The sequence below is a fragment of the Notamacropus eugenii genome, chromosome 7, assembly GCF_028372415.1.
Source record: "Notamacropus eugenii isolate mMacEug1 chromosome 7, mMacEug1.pri_v2, whole genome shotgun sequence".
Classification (NCBI taxonomy): domain Eukaryota; kingdom Metazoa; phylum Chordata; class Mammalia; order Diprotodontia; family Macropodidae; genus Notamacropus; species Notamacropus eugenii.
The window spans coordinates 42684073-42702987 of NC_092878.1; the positions used below are offsets into that span (position 1 = coordinate 42684073).

Consider the following 18915-nt stretch of genomic DNA (forward strand, 5'->3'; position numbering starts at 1 on the left):
AGGGTTCTGCCTTGCTCTTGATAGTTTTGCTAGAGTTTGTAGCCCTACCTATTCCACAGTTCAACTCATGTTGGGGTCCCTTCTACCTGCCTTTTTGAACTAATGACTACTGATGGCCACCTAACACTGCAATAACTTCTCCAATCCTCCTTTGCCCACACACTGCTCATTTTCCTGGACTAGCTAATCCTAATTTGATGGGTTTTATGAGGCCTAATTTACTAGTTGTAGCCAATTGAATGAGCCTCAACAGGGACAGGTGATTGAAATTTCATGAGATTAGATCCAGATTACAAAGGTATACCACTGATCCTTTCCTATTCAGCTCTGTGAAGACTGAAAAATAAGGAGGCCCCCTAACTGGGTACAATGGAAAGGACAATGAACTTTTAGTGAAATAACCTGGTTCAAATCCTAATTCTGTTTTTTCATCTGTGCGACCTTAGGTAAGTGGCTTAGCTTTTATGATCCCCAGTTTCTTTGTTTGTATAATGGAGATAATAACACATGATTTAAATGGCTGTAGTGATGAAAGATTTCTGTAAACTTTAAAGTATCATAAAAATATGAGCTGAGGAGGAAAAAGAGTGTCTGATATTAAAAATTAAAATGGAGAGATTTTATTTATATTCTAAAACATTTAGAAATAATGGAAATATATAGAGAAGGAGGTAACATGTCTAAAACCCCCAGGTTAAGACTTGGAAATGGCAAATATTTTGTACGTCTCAGTGGCCTTTTCCCCTCCATACATGAGATGAGGCTTTTGGGAGTGAACCTATCTTATCAACTCATAAACGTTCCAAATAGATGCTTACCTAAGGGGAAATTACCCATGGGAAGGGGGAGATGAGTAGTCATAATAATTAATAATAGAAAAAGATAGTGGTTGTGTCTGTGCTGAACAGTTCTCCAAATAACACAGCCTGTACAGTACTACAAATGATTGCCTGGGAGCTATTTCAGTTTTTTTTTTCTATGTTCAGGACAGGAATTTTTTTTTTCCATTTCATACATCATTTACAGCTTCCTCCAGTGATTCGGCAACTCTCAGGCTATTAAAAGTTTGACAGTATTGGCAACCTTTGATTCTCTCTATCTCTAAACTTTTATAGGTTTGCAGCTTGTCATTGAAAGTTATAGTCCAGACCCTCATCCTCACTACCCCCTAAGCATACCCTCTCCTCTTCCCTTCTTCCCATCTTTCAATTTAAAAAAATCCAACTGTATAACTAACTTGCTATTAAAGGAAAAGTCACAGAATCTTTGCCTGGTAATGACTGGTGCTATGGTCCATCGTAGAAGCAATGTCATCTAAAAGCATCACTTAGAAGAGTAATGTACATCCCACAGGCAAGATTTGGGTGAACCTATTTACAGCTCAGTAGGCTAAGAATTTGAATTACCACTCAGACCTAGGAGAAATGGTTCAATCTTCTGTTTGTTTATTTTCACAATCCTAAAGCCTAGCATGCGGTTTTCATTTAATCTCTTTTCGGAGAACAATGACTTGGTATTACCCATAGAGGCATTGGGCTGATGAAATAAGTGCATAAACCTTATGAGTTTATAAATAACTTAAATAACATCTCTCCCTGGATAGAAGGAGAAAAGCAAATTTAATTGCATTCCCTATGTTTAGGAAAGGAAAATTAATTTGGAGACCAATAGTTCTAACTTATATTTTTGTCCCAGACCTTTGATTTCCTATGTATTAGGGTGGAAATTTCTTCCAACAACGCACATTTTTGATTAGTCTATAACTTAGACTTTTTTTGAGCTATTTGAGGTACCAAGCTCTATGTCTCCTTCACTCCAAGATCAGCTTTCTATCCAATATGCCACCCTACCTCTCTAATTGGGTACTTAGCCTGTTTCATATGACATTTCATTTGCTATATCCTTATTTACTTTCTTTTATACACTGTTAGACAATACTCATCCAATGTTACCTCTAAACAGCTGCCATCATCTGGGAAAATCCTGGTCATGTTTGAGTGTAAATGAAATGAGTGACTGAAAGCACTATGACAGCAAATTATGTAATGAAACTCTCAGAAGAGCTAAAATTTTAAATGATCCATAGGCTAATCAATGGCACATAGTGGGACTGACAGTGGAAAACATGCATATGTGCTTTAAGTTTTGTAAAATGTTTTACCGATGATATCTCTTTGGAAGCTCATAGAAATTTTCTGAAGGTCAATATTTATAAATATTATTTCCCCCCATAATGCAGATGAGAAAACTGATTGTCAAAGAGTAACTTGCCCATTATCACACAATTAATACATGTCAGAGGTAGACTTTAAAAAAACTACAAGTCTTCTGTCTCCTCATCCTGCTTACTTTCTCTTATGCTGTGCTATCTAAGGGGCCGCAAGTTATTACCAATGACAGCTCAAAATGAGAAGTGGAATAAAAAAAATACCATTATCCAGGCAAAAATGATACAAAAGGAAGAGGACTATTCACATATTTAGAATGAAAATGCAACTCTGTGATCTTGGATTAGTTATTTGAGGCTCTCTGGAACTCAGTTTTTTCATCTTTAGAATTTTGGGGTTGGATGAGATTTCTATGAAATAGACTATTAATAATGTATTGATGACTTTGAGATATCAAAAGGCCCAAAACACCAAATTAGAATCATAGCAGAATCTGAAAACAAAGTGCTTGATCACATGACGTAGGATAGGATGGAAAAATGAGTAGGTAGGTAGTAGGCAGGTTGTGAGATACATTGAGGAAATCATTACCCACACAGATAAAATCATAAATCCATTAAGGTAGGATTCACTCATGATTTGAGCTTGGTGCTTGAAGCCATAGATTCTAATTCTAAGTCTGTAACTCATGTCCCATTGGTACTCTAGTTAGGGATTCACTTAAGTAGTCCCTTTTTCAGTTTAGTTATTGAAACCATAATTTGTAAGTGGGTAGAACCCAGGACTGAGTTCAAATCAACCGTTGGCCATTTAACCAACCACTGTTTTGCCTACCTATTAAATGAGTGTGATGATACTCACACATACCTACTTTACTGGAATATTCCACAAATAACTGAACTGAGAATACAAAGTGGCTATTTCTCTACTTTCCTGTTTCTGAAGATTGGCCTTAAAAGTTCAAAAGATCATAGATTTAGAGTTAGAAGGGACCATAGAGATCAGCTGATCTCATTTTATAGGTGAGTAAGGAGAGGCCTGGAGTTATTAAGTGACTTGACCAAGGTTATGTGGTTAATAATTGAAAAAGCCAGGATTTGAATCCCAATTCTTTAATTTGAATCCCAATGCAAAATCCCAATGATAGAACCCGATTGAATTGATATGCAATAAATATCCTATTAGCTACACAACATTTTGTTGTCTTCAATCCAGGGACATGCATCTCTCCTCCGTCTTTCTAAGTATCCCTATTACATCTCAGTGAGCTCTATAGAATTCTATAGGTGCTCTGCTCTCTGGTCACAGATCAAGTCTCTTGCACAGGTTGAAAGAGTTAATAATTCAGAGTAGAAAATGAAGTATTAAGAGAGAAATGAGTGTGCTTGCTGGGCACAGTCTGTAACTCTCTTGCTCACCATAGAATGCCTCAAGTATCTTCTCTAAAGGACTTTGGTGAGAAACAAATCTAGCCCGTAAAGGGTAAGTGGGGCTTGGTTACATTGAGAAGTCAAGGCTTATCCTGTGGCTTTGCAGCTCCTTCAGAATAGTGCTGTAAAACATTTTCCTCCCTCTAGGCGGGCATCATCACATGGGGCTTGTATATCTGGCCAGCTCACTCAGAATTCAGCCTGATAGACATGTTGTCCTCTAGGGCATGGAAAAGTGCTGAAATGCTTCTGAAAACAGAAACTGGGTGAGAGCTAAAATTGCGCCAGAGAAAAGGAACCATGTGACAAAGACGTACAAACAGCTCAGTTAAAAAGCTGCTAGGACATTCATATTCTGTGCTCTCTGTTCTCTACCTTCATTTTTTTTTTTTTTTTAAGTAGCAAAAAACAATGGCTTGGGTAGATGATCTAGGCTGGGGGATTTCTTTTAAAAATGAATTTTATTCTGCAGGGCTATTGTTTTAAAGATATTTCACTTTTTTTTCCTCGTAGGGGAAAAAAATAAAACAGCCCCAAATTTCTAACTCATTGTACCCTTGGCAACATATCTGTTCCCTTCTTTAACACAGAAGCCTCTACATAATTGAACTATTATGTATTGCAACACCATGGTGGTCTGTAATGATAGTGAGAGAGACAGAAAATCCTAGAGGAATAAAAATTGTGCTCAGGGACATTAAATATGCCTCTATCATCAATTTCAGTCACAGCTTTCATTGAAAAGCACAATCTCCCTTCCTTGTGCTATTTTAAATGTCATACTGTTTGACAAATAAAATAACATAATAAGGAACTTGTAGGAGTGTAACACTCATATATGCAGATAGATCTATGACCTCATTATTTTGAATATTTCATCCACGGGTACAGACTGAAATCAATGTTACATACGATAACTATGTGACTCTTCTGTGTCCTCCAGAAGTTCAGCTATAGGTAGTCAACTCAACGTGCCCAGAGTCCTCCTCAAAGTTTCCTTACTTCTATTGGATACTAATGGAGCATGGAAATTAGTTATTACATATAGTTCCCTTTCATCTTATGATCAACTCATCTTCAATTTTGGTCATTCATTTATTTCTTTGGAAAAATCTTTTAGACTGCTTCTCTAAACCTGATTTAGTGCAATTGCCTTCTTGCTTGCGTGTCTCTTCTTTTTTTTTCTGTAATGATTGGTGAGCTTGTCTCCAAACATCCATTTGAAGGAGGCCCATGGCAACGGTGATAATTCCAAATGTGGTTCATCCATGACTCTCATAATTCCTTCTTCTTATAGCCCTAGTCATGTACCCAGCCCACTTTCTTGATCCCTCTCCTTGAGAGCAGGGGCCATCTTTCCTTCTGCTTGCATTTGTGTTCCCAGCACTTTTAATAGAATGCTTGGTGCAGAGTAAGTGCTAATTAAGGACATTCCTTCCACCTCTCTCCTTTTCCCCCTCCCTCCTTTCCCTTTCCTCCACTCTCTTTTCCTCCCTCTCCACCTGTCCCTTTCTGGTTCATCCCCATTATAGTGTTCTACCTTTGATTGATTCTTAGCTTTGACTTTTTGAAGACTATAGTCTTCAATTACATGTACATTACATGTACATTACAAAACCTACAATATCAGCAAAAAATTTATTAAAATATCAATCTTGCTTTAAAGAAGCTTCACAATACAGGTTGTGTATGCCAAGACTACAGTAGTTAAGTTCACAAAAATTTAACAGTGGAAGGTAGTCAGTAGGTGTGTGTTTGTTTTTATGGATCAAAGCAAGACAGAGAAACTGTTTACTAAGATATTGGTGGCATCAAATCTCTATACATAGGGAGAGCAATAATACCAGATTTCATTGATGTACTCTATGGTCTTTGAAGTATTAAAAAATAGAATTTTTAGATCATGCCATAGCATTGTTCAGTGAAAACAGTCCTATCTTTGGGGTCATAAGACCTACGTCTCTTACTACCAGAGTGACTTTGGCCAATTTAGTTAACCTCCCGAGGCCCACTCTCCTCACCTCCAAAGAAAGGAATTTAGACTTGATATTATCTAAAGACCTTTCCAGCTTTAAGTCTATGATTTTAAATTGCTCTGAGGAGTAACTACTGGTGATTTATTTCTAATTTTTACACTTAACTTTTGTGGCCCTAGAGCCACAAAATAAAGGGAATCTGGAGTTTTGTACTAGTATTTGAGATTTTTAAAAAAATATGTTTTTTAGTTTCTTCAGACTATTTACTCATCATTATACAGCTTTTAAACGAAACAACAATCTCTCAGTTGTGATTATGAATCTAATTTCATCATCATTAAATCATCTAAAATATTTATTGAATATATACAAGTTTGAAGGTTCTAGGTACTGAAACATTTTAGAGAAGCATGATTGGTTCCATTTCCTCCAAGCTTCCAATATTTCAATGACAGTTATGGGGAAGGAGAATTGAATTTAGTCTATTTATCCCTACATGGCAGAAACAAGGTAGAAGTTGTGAAGAGACAAATTTAGGCTTGATATCAGGAACACTTCCTAAAAATTAAAATTATCCAAAATTGCAATGGGCTCTTTTGAGAAGATTTTTAGTCATGGCATATTTGACTGCTTAATAAATAAAATGTTCTGAACTTAGATATGATGTCTAACTGTTCTTTGAAGGAAATGTCATACAATACAATTTGTTTTAATAATTCTAGGTGATAATGGTAAAGCGTAGTGGGTTGCCAATTTTCTTTACTAATGCCGGAAATCATGGACCAATCTTTCTTTACCCAGAGAATGGTCCATGCGGTAGTGACATTTATCTTTGAAGAAAAAGCTATTTTAATAATAAAAATAAATACAACAGGAGATAGAAGGATATCGGTCCAGAATGAAGGGTAGATGAAAAGCATGTGATCTATTATAACTTTCTTATTTTATAAAATGAAGATGATTATCTATGAATACATACCTGCTAGAAATTATTTTACTTTTCTTCTTTCTTCAATCTGTGAATCACTTTTCTAATGTAGTATGCCTTATATTTTGACAGTCTATCAGTATCTGGAATTCTCTAGTTTAAGAAATTCAAGAGGATGAAATGTACAATCTCAGTAGTAATGAGTCTTTTTAAGGAATGCATAATGCTTGCATTAATTATCATCTCCTAGTGAACATTATCTGTCCTACTTGTATGTATAAGAAATGATATTTGGCCAAAGCCTTTTAGCTGTAAAGGGTGTGATTGGTAGAGTCTTAAATTATCTCCCAAACATTTCTGAAATTTGCAGAATAAAAAGAAGACAGTGGTAATAGGTAGACTCCTTTCAGAAAAAAAAGGACAAGTAGCCTGGAGTTCCATATACCACAATGATGACACTTACTCCATCCCTTCAGCTTGTCTCAATTCTAATGTCAAAAATGGAAAGAAGAGTAAAGCTAGCCCAAATGAAATATATGGCTATTTATAGAGGGGATAGAAAAACTTACTTGAAATCTTGGCCACTGCAGTCTAGGGGAATGTGCTAAATGTAAGAAAAAGATCTGCTGTCATGACATTTGAAAAGAAAATGCTGACACCAATAAAACTTTTTAATACTCCCTAAAGACAGGATTTTCCAATGGAATGGAGTGAGGTTTTTGTTTGTTTGTTTCAGCTTCCCTCAAAAATGTATGCACAACAAAAGACAATACAAATTTAACTTTCACAAGGCATCTCCTTTTATGGATGAATCTTTTCAAATGTTAGCCTTTCTCCCCTCCCTCTTGTTGCTCATTTCACTGGGATAAAGTTTTGATTAAGAATATTTCTGTTCTTTTATTCATAATCTGGAACATACTAGGCACTTAATGAATTCTTGTTGGTTGATTAGTTATAGAAAAGCAAGTGGAATAATGTAAAAAGTGAATGTTCTTGAATACTTTGAATTGCCCATAGTCTTATTGAAATAGATATTTTCCCCAGTGATACTGATCATAAGACCTTCATACACTTTCATCTTTTTAGACTCTTGTCAATGTCTTCCCACAAATGTTCCACAGGGCTACCACCCAATGTCCCTTTCCTCCTAATCTAATTGGTGCAGTGGATAGAGCACCAGTGCAGGAGTCAGAAGGACCTGAGTTCAAAACTCACCTCAGACACTTGACACTCACTAGCTGTATGACCTTGGGCAAGTCACTTAACCCCAACTGCCTCATCTTGGGTCATCTCCAGTCGTACTGATGAATATCTGATCTCTGGATTCAGATGGCTCTGAAGGAGAAGTGAGTCTGGTGACCTTCACAGCCCTCCCTCACTCAAAATAAAGTCAAGTGCAAGTCATTTCATTATTTGTCTGATGGCATGGTCTTCTTTGGCAATGGAGGACAAACATACCCAATTGCTTTACATGGGTATCAGTGAAGCCCACCCAGTGCTTATCCATCTGTTGTATCTTTTTGTTACTAAACAATCAACCCCAATTTTTTTCCAATCATACATCCAGTCCAATAAACATTTATTAAACACCAACTATGTGCCAAGCAGTATGTGCCAGGATACAATTAATAAAAAAGAAAAACTTCCCATGCCTTCAAGGAGTTTCAATCTAGTAGGAATACATAACACAACACAAAAAAGGTGACAGAAAAAAGGGAGGAGGATTAGGGGAACAAGACAATAGGGGTAATGTAGGGGCGTCTTATTCTGTAGAGCTGATACTAGGCAGAGTATCAAATGCCAAGTGTAGTGAGTTGAGAATCCAGTTCCTATTCCAGTAAACGAAGACATCTATAAAGTTGTGCCTTTCAGATACTAAAACAATCATAGCAGAAAAATAGAGTTATTGTTTATTTCAGCATCCTAAATTTCTTTTGTATAGTTAAATCTTTGATATGCTAGCTTTATATAGGATTATTGATTCAGATTGAGGATGAACTTTGAAGGTCCTTTAACTGGATTTCCTCATTTTTTCCAACAATGAAACTGAGTCTTATAGAGGTTAAATACCTTTACAAAAGCCCCATGGATAGTAAGTAGGAAAGTCAGAATTTGAATTCAGTTCTTCTGACACCAAATTTGTTTCTCCTCCTACCCCAACTCATTTATTTTTATTCATTTGCTTATAAATTTGTGGTAAAACATACCCCATGATTTACTCTGAAAAATTAAGTGACTTGTCCATAGTTATATAGCTAAGATCTGTCAGAAGCAGTACTTGAACTTTCATGACTGTAAGGCTGTCCTTCTGTCCACTACACCATACTGCTTTTGTTTCCATACAACTTACTAAATTTCTCTTCAATATTTGGAAGTATTTAACTGTTAGAATTCAGGTATGTCTTTGTTTTTTCTCTTATATTTTCATTTGGTTTCTTTGATGTTGCATTACCAGGAAACTGGAAATCAGATCTGGAAAAAGCATCCCGACAAAAACAACATGCCCTTTTACATGGAGGTGAGTGTGGGCTATCATTCTGCGTTGAGTTATTACTATGAAATTAATAAGTATAGAACTAGATGTTTAATCCAATCTGCTGCAGTGACCCTCCTCAAAGACTGTGTAGTTTTTTTTTTTTTTCAAAGAATCTTTTAACCTTGAGTTTATTGCCAACTCTGGGTATCTGATGTCAATGTCATTATTTGGTAGTTAGGTCAAGTTTATTTCTGTCTAGATTATGTGTTATTTATTTATTTTTTAATCCAAGAGAGATGAGAAGGAGGCAAAGGTGGTCAATATCTAGAAAATAGAAAACTAATAAATGTGATATAATAGCTTTTTTCCTCATTATAATAAGGGATTTCATTGTTTTAAAATTTTTTCTCCAGTAAAATGTAACAGAATACTTTAAATGTGACCTTCCACTTAATGATATAAAAAAAGAAATGTATTGGGCTGATTTGTTTGCCCTAGTTTGCGTTTTTTTTAAATTCTTTCATAAAATAGTATTCTTTTATAAGATGTGAAAAATGTGAATTCTTTAACTGTTGAAGTTGGAGAAATGTTAAGAAAGACAGTTTCCATAGCAGCTGAACATGCCTTTTATTGGAATGAGAATAAACTATACTATAGACTTGAAGAAAAATAAACATTAGTATTCTTCTCAAAATAATACAAAACTTTAGTGATTGAAACCCAGTAATATATAATTTGTGACAATTTAGCTTTAATCTAGTCACCTGGTGGATGAACAATGTGTACTGGTCAGCTGACAATGTATGAGTTCTGAACTTCAGGTCCATCTCCAACATTAGGTCTCTATGGATCTAATTTCTTAGGACTGTCGTTGAAATTCTCTGTCTTTTTTTTAAATTTTTTCTTTTTCTGCACAGCTTAGCACACTACCTGGCACATAGTAGGTACTTAAAAATGTTAATTGATTGGTTAATGTTTTGTATTCAAGTAAAGGTGAACTATGTGTTTTCCCTAGGTCAACACAAACTCTTTGAGGACTAGGCATTCTGTTTTTGCTTTTCCTTTTCTCCTTGTGAATCCAATGAATAGCACTGTGCCTGGGATGCAGAAGACGCATAAAGAATTCTTGGCATAGTAATTAAATTCAGTTAATGTGTGTGTATTTAAGACACATATGTACACATATGTATGTGTATATGCATATATATGTATTGCATATATGTACATGTATGTGTTTATATATGTTGTGTACGTAAATAAATATGTATATGCATACACCTACACCATGTTCTCATTGAACTAGGGATATTAAATACAGTTATCATGTAGCATATTCAGTTATTTCATATGATTCCCTGAACGCAAATCTTTTCAACATCACTATTGTCCCAATGATTTTATATGACTATAAATGAAATACTATGATATAAGAAGAATTACAATTGTAGGGGGCCAAAAGGGCAATGCATTGTTAAATGGTTAGTATAAGTGACTTACAGAATATTATCAAAGATAACTTACATGTATAACATGATATAACGTGACATCAAAAACAGTATGACCAGAAAAGGAGGTCACTTAGTCACATAAGACAAACAAAGGATAACTCATGTACAGCCTCAGTATTGTACTAGTCTTGGCAAAATATTAAAAGATTCAGAGGCTGTCTTCCATTGTGTTGGAAAGATCCACTATGAATGAGTTTTTAAATGAATAATAATATCACGGGATGAGGAAGAATGGAACTGTCTCCTTTGATGCCAGTGAGTCCCTGAATTCACTAAAATAACTCATAAAGGGGATGAGCTGAAGTTTAATATTGTATGATTTATGAAAAAATAATTTGTAATACACATTATGACTGTGAATGAGGTTGCAGAGTGGGGGGAGATGTTTAACCTCCCTATGAGAATAAACTGTTTTTAAGTCATTTAGCAGCTTTTATTTTCATACAAACAATATGCTAAGTACAGGTAATTCTATTTATTAAAGCAGGACTGACAAAACCTCTACCTGGAAGCAGTGTTAATTGTTAGTTTGTGCAACTGCCTTCACTTTAAAGCAATTAAATTATTCTTCTCAATGAGCGGATATTTAAACAAACATATCAGAATACATGCATCTATAGGAACACTCTCCTGTTGAAAGCAGTCACCTTGAAAGGCATGTAATAGTTATGTTCCTGTTTATTTTGAGGACTGTTTGTTTTTGTTTATTTGGAGTGCTTTTGACATTATTTTAATATCCTTAATAGTAGCAACTCTTTGTCTTTTGGAGACGGTTTGATTTTTGCAAAAATGCCCTAAGGGCATTTGTAGGTTCCCAATGGGAATGTGTATTTGTCTCTCTGTCTCTGGCTGTCTGTCTCTGGCTGTCTATCTCTGTCTCTGTCTATCTCTGTCTCTGTCTATCTCTGTCTCTGTCTATCTCTGTCTCTGTCTGTCTCTGTCTGTTTCTGTCTATCTCTGTCTCTATCTCTGTCTGTCTATATCTCTCTGTCATTTTCTCTCTCTCTGTCTCTCTGTGTATATGGATAGAGAGATGTATCTATACATGTACATATATGTATATACGTAGTTTCAACTCCTCCACAAATTCTAGTTGAATGTGTATCCAAGATTTTTTTTTTCAGGCTTTGTTTGTAGACATTTCAGAATCCTTCTCTTCTTATAGGTTTGGGTTTTGAGTGTCCTTGTCACTATAATGGGTTTTTATCATGGGAATCTTTTTGTTTGTTCATTCTTCCTGCACCCTTTTTTTTACTTTGGACTTTATATTAGGTCCAGGATATGTACATTTCAGGAGGGAATGTCTGGGCTAGTCTCCTGTTTCCTTGGAGTATTAAATGGTATGTTATTCTCAGATTTCAGGAACGGACTGGGACCTGGAAACTTTCAGAGTTTCCAAAGCAGTCAGATCAAGGGCAGAGTCTGATTGCTGCCCCTCTGACTTGATCTCTTCAAGCTCCTGAGCAGTATTTCTGTGGGACCAAACTGTCTATGAGTCCCATCCGTTTATAGGTTGTTGGTGGCAGGAGAAGCATCTATATTGCAGATGACATCTATCAACAGAAGGATTAACATGGCCATTTCGTGAAAATAAATAAATAAATCACAGAGAGTTTGCACAGTTCAGATTTAGAATAGGATAGAAAATGCCTAATTGTTAGGACTTTGAATTCCTTTGTGTTTTGATAAGTTTTAAAAAATCAGCCTCAGAGTAGATTCTAAGCATATTCATAGGTTGTTTTTGAGTCATGGTTAAGCCATTCTGTTAAATGCTCTTTGTGAGTCTTTTATGATTAGTACTTCTGTGGTGTGGGGGAATAAATTACCTGTCCTATACCTGATTCATATTGTATGATGAATTTTTTTAGGTAACTTTTTCCTCTTTTCCCCTGCCAATTTTTAGGGAAATCCTATATGTGAGTCATGATCTAAATCAGAAGTAAAAATACCGGTAGGATGCCAGGGTGGGGAATTTTTAAAAAATATTGAATGTGAGAAAAGGAAGCCTACTACTGTAGATATCTGAGCACAGTAAGACAGAGTACACAAAATACCCTGTCCTCTGTTCATCTAGTAGGACTTCAAGGATAGACATAGTAAGATTGGAAAAAACCATGCGTTATTGTTGAATGTAATCATGGTAATTTTCACAATTAGCTTTCTAAGTTAATCAAGGCTCCATTTTTTTTTTTTTTGTTAGCATTTTCTTCAGGCTTGTGGATTTCCTCTCTCACTGCTACCACATTCATGTAGGCCTGAGTTTTATTCTATAAAAGCAAGAAATTCCCTACTGATTTCCCCATCCCCAACCCCTCCCCACACATGAGAGTATGTCTTCTGAGTCTGAACCAAGCTCAATGACTTTAAGTCTAAAGGAAATCGTTAGAGTACAACTTGGTAAGTAACTCCTGTACTTTCTTCTTCTAGGACATGGACACAAATTAGATGGTAGGCTGGAGGGGGCAAAGGAGGGGAGAAAAGATCTTATAACTATATCACATAAATTAATGTAACCAGGACCAGAGGGGCGCATGACTCATATTTAGCAATAATAAGAGTTTACATTCATATAAGACTTTAACATTTACAAAGTTCTTTCCATAACACAACCTAAGTTAAATACATAATCAGTTCTTATCCGTTCTTTTTTAATAGCTTCCTAATTGGGCTCCCTGAGTTTATTTTTCTTCAATTCTTCCTTTTATTCATCACACCTGCTGAAGTAATCATCATAAATCATTTCACTCCCCTACTCAAAAACCTTCTTTGGATCCCCATTCTCTCTAAGGAAATATGTATACATGTGTTTGTATATGCATTCATATATATATGTATATATGTATATATATATACACACATGTATGTATATACACATACACATACATGTATGTGTGTATATATGTATGCATACATGTGTATATATGTGTGTGTATGTATGTATGTATTCCTTGGGTCCTCCAGTGTCTGGCTGCCATATACCTTTGTCTGTCTATTTTCTATTACTTTTTTTCACTCCTCATATATTTTAGCCAAATCTGACTCTAAAAAAGAGATGAATCTATAGTGTCCCTTTCTGCTTCAAAATAATTCATCTTTCTATATATTTGTATTTTTTTCTTTTCTCTTCCTTCTCCACTAAAATTGCATTTTGGAAAAAGAAAATCTTACCTTGTCTCTACTGAACTAATGGGAGGAAGGCTTATCCACATCTCAGTCAGAATAAGACAGTAGGATCAATATGAGTATAGGGGTCAGAGGTGAGGGTTGCAGCAGCAGAAATCTGCCTTGGAACCATATAAAGTGTTAGAAGCTTAGAGTGCTAACAGAATGAAAATGCATGTGATAGAAGGTCATCTATAATTACAGAAATTGATCCCTTTTCATGTGTTTGTTTGTCTTTTCCTAATAGTACTTAAATAGTAATACTTGTGATCCAACAGTCTTCAAGCACAGTGATCATTAATAATGACAGGTCATGCATTTTGGCTAACAGCTCCCCAGTTTCATCCTTGAGTTGCTTCAAAACAGCAAGGTGGATACTGGCCAGCTCCTGCTGGTGAATTTTGTGTATTCATTTTGTCAGTTTGACTTAGAGTATCCTAAACATCGACAACTCATTGATATAAAGTCATTAGCCTTTTCCAAATTTTAGAATCTCCCTAATATCCTTCCTCTACCCCCACTGATAAATACTTAGTGTTATACAGGAGGGAGCTGAATTTGTGGTCATATGATACGAAAGTGAATCTGAGGGTATTATTTAGTTACATGACCCTAGAAAAGCCATGTACCCTCTTAGATCCACTTCTAAAATGAAGGAGTTTGAATAGTTGACCCCTAATAGCCTACCCATCTAACTCTAGGACCCTATGATGTCATGATTACCTAGAACCTTTTCTTTATTTCTAAAAATTCACTTAGTCTCTCAGTTACCTGAATTCAAATCTGGTCTTAGATATTCACTAGCATTGTAACCATGGGCAAGTCACTTAACCTCTGTTTGCTCATTTTCCTAATCTGTAAAATGGAGGTAATGAGTGCCTACCTTACAGGGTTGTAGTGAGGATCAAATGAGATAATAAAGAAGGCACTATATGTGAGCTATTATCTTTTTTTTTGGTCCACAATCATATTCTTTTTTATTTTAAATTAACATTTCAATATACTATTTAGTTTTACCATTCTTTTTTTTTTTTTAAATTGAGTTCCGAATTCTTTCCCTCCCTCCAATGTCCTCCTCTCCCCCTACCCACCACTGAAAACACCAGGAAAGTGATATCAATTATAAGTGTGAAGTCATGCAAAACATATTCCCATATTAGACATATTTTTAAAGCAATAAAGTGAGAAAATAATAATTCAATTTGCACTCAGAGTTTATCAGTTTTCTCTTGGGGGTGGGTAGCATTTTTCATCATGAGTCCTTTGTATTTGTCTTGGATCATTATATTGATCATCCAAGCATATTCTTTATCCCATAACGATGGGATCATGGTATTTCCTTTGAAAGTTCTCATTTGCCTACATGATTAAAAAAAAAAAAAAGCAAAAAAAACAAACAAACTTGAAAGGTGAAATTCAAGTCCTTTCAAGGTGTGGCAATAACCTCCTTTCCTGTTTTGTTTGACACAAATCAAGACTGAGCAACTATGGTTCCTCTATAATAATAGCTAGTATTTATGTACTGTTTTAATTTGTACAAAACTCTTTGCATGCTAATTTGATACTGAAAGAAATCTGTAAGGTAAAGTGCAAGTGTTATTACCTCCCTTACCTCCCCACTTTTTATTTAGACGTGAGGAAACTGAGGATGAGAGGTTAAGTGATTTTTCCAAGGTCACATTACTAAGTATCAGTGGCAGGATTCAAACTAGAATCTTCTTTCATCCAGTTTCAACTCTATCCAGCATATCACCTACCTGCTCCTTAAACACAATTTGGACCTTTCTACCTCTATGACTTTGCTTATAATGGTTTTTCCACCTTGGATTTCCTTCCTTTCATTTCTAGTAATTGAAATTCCACAAATTCTTAAATACTACCTCTTTTCATCACACTTTCCTTAAGCCTTCCCTCCTTCCCATTTAGCATTATTTATCTTTCATATGACATGTTTTGTATCCTGATGAATTATAAATGTTTGTATAGATGTCCTTATCCCATAAGTATATGTATATGTACATATACATGAATATTTTCATATATACATATACAAATACATATATACATATGTATAAATATATTTTATATATTTATATTTACCCCCCTAAATTTTAAGCAGGGTGATATGACAGATAATTGCCCACAATTTGAAGGAACAAACCATTTACATAAGAGCCTAGATTTATGACCAGGTGTTAGAGGTCATCTAGTCCACACCCATCCCCCAATTCCTGCCTCCATTCTGTGTCTTCTTTCCCTTTAGATTAAAAACTCCTTGAGGGCAGGGACTGGTTTTCTTAATTAAGTATTGGCCTTAAGGCCCAAAGAATAACTTGCTGAAATTCATACAGGGATTAAATTGACCAATGTCTGTGTCTGAGGAGGAATAGAGCAGAGATTACGGGGTATGAATCCAAGTCCTTAGAGGGCAAATCATGTGTATTTCCATTTATCCATGTTACTTCCCCATAAGATTATGTTCATTTTTATACCTCCCATTATGTCAGTGCTTTATTTACAATAAGGATTTAATTAACATTGGGTGAATTGCCTATTATTCCCACTCAATTCTCTTTTTTCCTCCCCCTTTTGTAAATTAAATCATTTCATTTCTTTTCAGTTTTCTACAATCACTTTCATATATCTTAGATTTTTTTCCCTCCCTCCCCCTCATTTCCCACTCCCTCCCCTCTCCCTCCCTGAGATGACTTGCAATCTTATATAGGTTCTACACATGCATTCCTATTAAATACATATTGCATAGAAGAATTAAAATGAATGGGAGAAATCACAAAAACAAAACAAAATACAAATGAAAACGGTCTGCTTCTATCTATGATTCAATTCCATAGTTCTTTCTCTGAATGTGGGAAACGGTTTGTCTCGAGAGTCCATTGGAAATTTTTTAAGTCTTTGCATTGCAGTGAAGTACTAAGTCAGAAAAATTCTTGCATATTGTGTTTTTTTTTTATTTTAACTTTTAACATTTATTTTCACAAAATTTTGGGTTACAAATTTTCTCCCCTTTTATCGCCTCCCCCCCACCCAGCCCAAGCATTCTTATTGCCCCTGTGACGAATCTGCTCTCTCCTCTATCCTCCCTCCCTGCCCTTGTCTCCGTCTTCTCTTTTGTCCTGTAGGGCCCAATAGCTTTCTTGACCCCTTAACCTGTATTTCTTATTTCCCAGTGGTAAGAACATTACATTTGATCCTAACACTTTGAGTTCCAACTTCTTTAGCTCCCTCCCTCTCCACTCCTTCCCCTTGGAAGACAAGCAATTCAATATGGGCCAAATCTGTGTAGTTTTGCAAATGATTTCCATACTAGTTGTGTTGTATAGGACTAACTATATTTCCCTCCATCCTATCCTGTTCCCCATTACTTCTATTCTCTTATGATCCTTTCCCTCCCCATGAGTGTCGACCTCGGATTGCATTCTCCTCCCCATGCCCTCCCCTCCATCCTCCCCCCCACCCTGCTTGTGCCCCTGTCCCCCACTCTCCTGTATTATGAGATAGGTTTTCCTATCAAAATGAGTGTGCATTTTATTCTTTCCTTTAGTGGAATGTGATGAGATAGACCTCATGTTTTTCTCTTGCCTCCCCTCTTTATCTCTCCACTAATAAGTCTTTTGCTTGCCTCTTTTATGAGAGATAATTTGCCCCATTCAACTTCTCCCTTTCTCCTCCCAATATTTCTCTCTCACTGCTTGATTTCATTTTTTTTAAGATATGATCCCATCCTCTTCAATTCACTCTGTCTCTATGTATGTGTGCATGTGTGCATGTGTGTATGTGTGTGTGTACGTGTGTACTCCCACCCAGTACCCAGATACTGAAATGTTTCAAGAGTTCCAAATATTGTCTTTCCATGTAGGAATGTAAACAGTTCAACTTTAGTAAGTCCCTTATGACTTCTCTTTGCTGTTCACCTTTTCATGGTTCTCTTCATTCTTGTGTTAGAAAGTCAAATTTTCTTTCCGGCTCTGGTCTTTTCATCAAGAAAATTTGAAAATCCTCTATTTCATTGAAAGACCATTTTTTCTCCTGAAGTATTATACTCAGTTTTGCTGGGTAGGTGATTCTTGGTTTTAGTCCCAGTTCCTTTGACTTCTGGAATATCCTATTCCATTCCCTTCGATCCCTTAATGTAGAGGGTGCTAGATCTTGTGTTATCCTGATTGTATTTCCACAATACTTGAATTGTTTCTTTCTAGCTGCTTGCAATATTTTCTCTTTCACCTGGGAATTCTGGAATTTGGCCACAATGCTCCTAGGAGTTTCTCTTTTTGGATCTCTTTCATGTGGTGTTCTGCGGATTCCTTGAATATTTATTTTGCCCTCTGGTTCTAGAATCTCAAAGCAGTTTTCCTTGATAATTTCATGGAAGATGATGTCTAGGCTCTTCTTTTGATCATGGTTTTCAGGTAGTCCCAGAATTTTTACATTGTCTCTCCTGATTCTATTTTCCAGGTCAGTTGTTTTTCCAATAAGATATTTCACATTATCTTCCATTTTTCGAATCTTCTCGCTATGTTCTGTGATATCTGTCTTTCTCATAAAGTCCTTAGCGTCCATCTGTGCCATTCCAGTTTTGAAAGATCTATTTTCTTCAGTGAGCTTTTGAATCTCCTTTTGCATTTGGCTAATTCTGTTTTTGAAAGCATTCTTCTCCTCATTGGCCTTTTGAACCTCTTTTGCCAATTGAGTTAGGCTAGTTTTCAAGGTGTTAATTTCTTCAACATTTTTTTGGTTCTCCTTTAGCAGGGAGCTGATCTGCTTTTCATGCTTCTCTTTCATCCCTCTCATTTCTCTTCCCAGTTTTTCCTCCACCTCTCTAACTTGATTTTCAAAATTCTTTTTGAGCTCTTCCATGGCCTGAGCCCATTGGGTGGGCTGGGACACAGAATCCTTGATTTCTGTGTCTTTGCCTGATGGTAAGCATTGTTCTTCCTGGTCAGAAAGGAAGGGAGGAAGTGTCTTTTCTCCGAGAAAGTAACCTTCAATAGTTTTATTTCTTTTCCCTTTTCTGGGCATTCTCCCCAGCCAGTGGCTTGACCTCTGAATATTCTCCTCATACCCACCTCGCCTCCTGGTCCTCCCAGCCAGCATTTGGGGACTGAGATTCAAATGCTGCTTCCAGCCTTAGGGCTTTTGGCGGGGGCAGGGCTGCTATTCAGTGTGAGAATTAAGTTCAGGTGGTCAGGTCGGGGCAGGGCTGCCTCTCAGGCACAGTTCCCTCAGGGGGTTTATGCACAGACCTTCCA

The 18915-nt window shown here is 36.1% G+C and overlaps 1 long non-coding RNA gene across 1 annotated transcript; it reads left to right on the plus strand.

Annotated features, from left to right (window-relative positions):
• The first annotated feature begins 259 nt into the window (after window positions 1-259).
• Window positions 260-10259, plus strand: LOC140513064 (uncharacterized). Its single transcript, XR_011970056.1, has 3 exons — window positions 260-446; window positions 8958-9020; window positions 9994-10259. It is a non-coding gene; the product is annotated as an uncharacterized lncRNA (long non-coding RNA).
• The last annotated feature ends 8656 nt before the right edge of the window (window positions 10260-18915 follow it).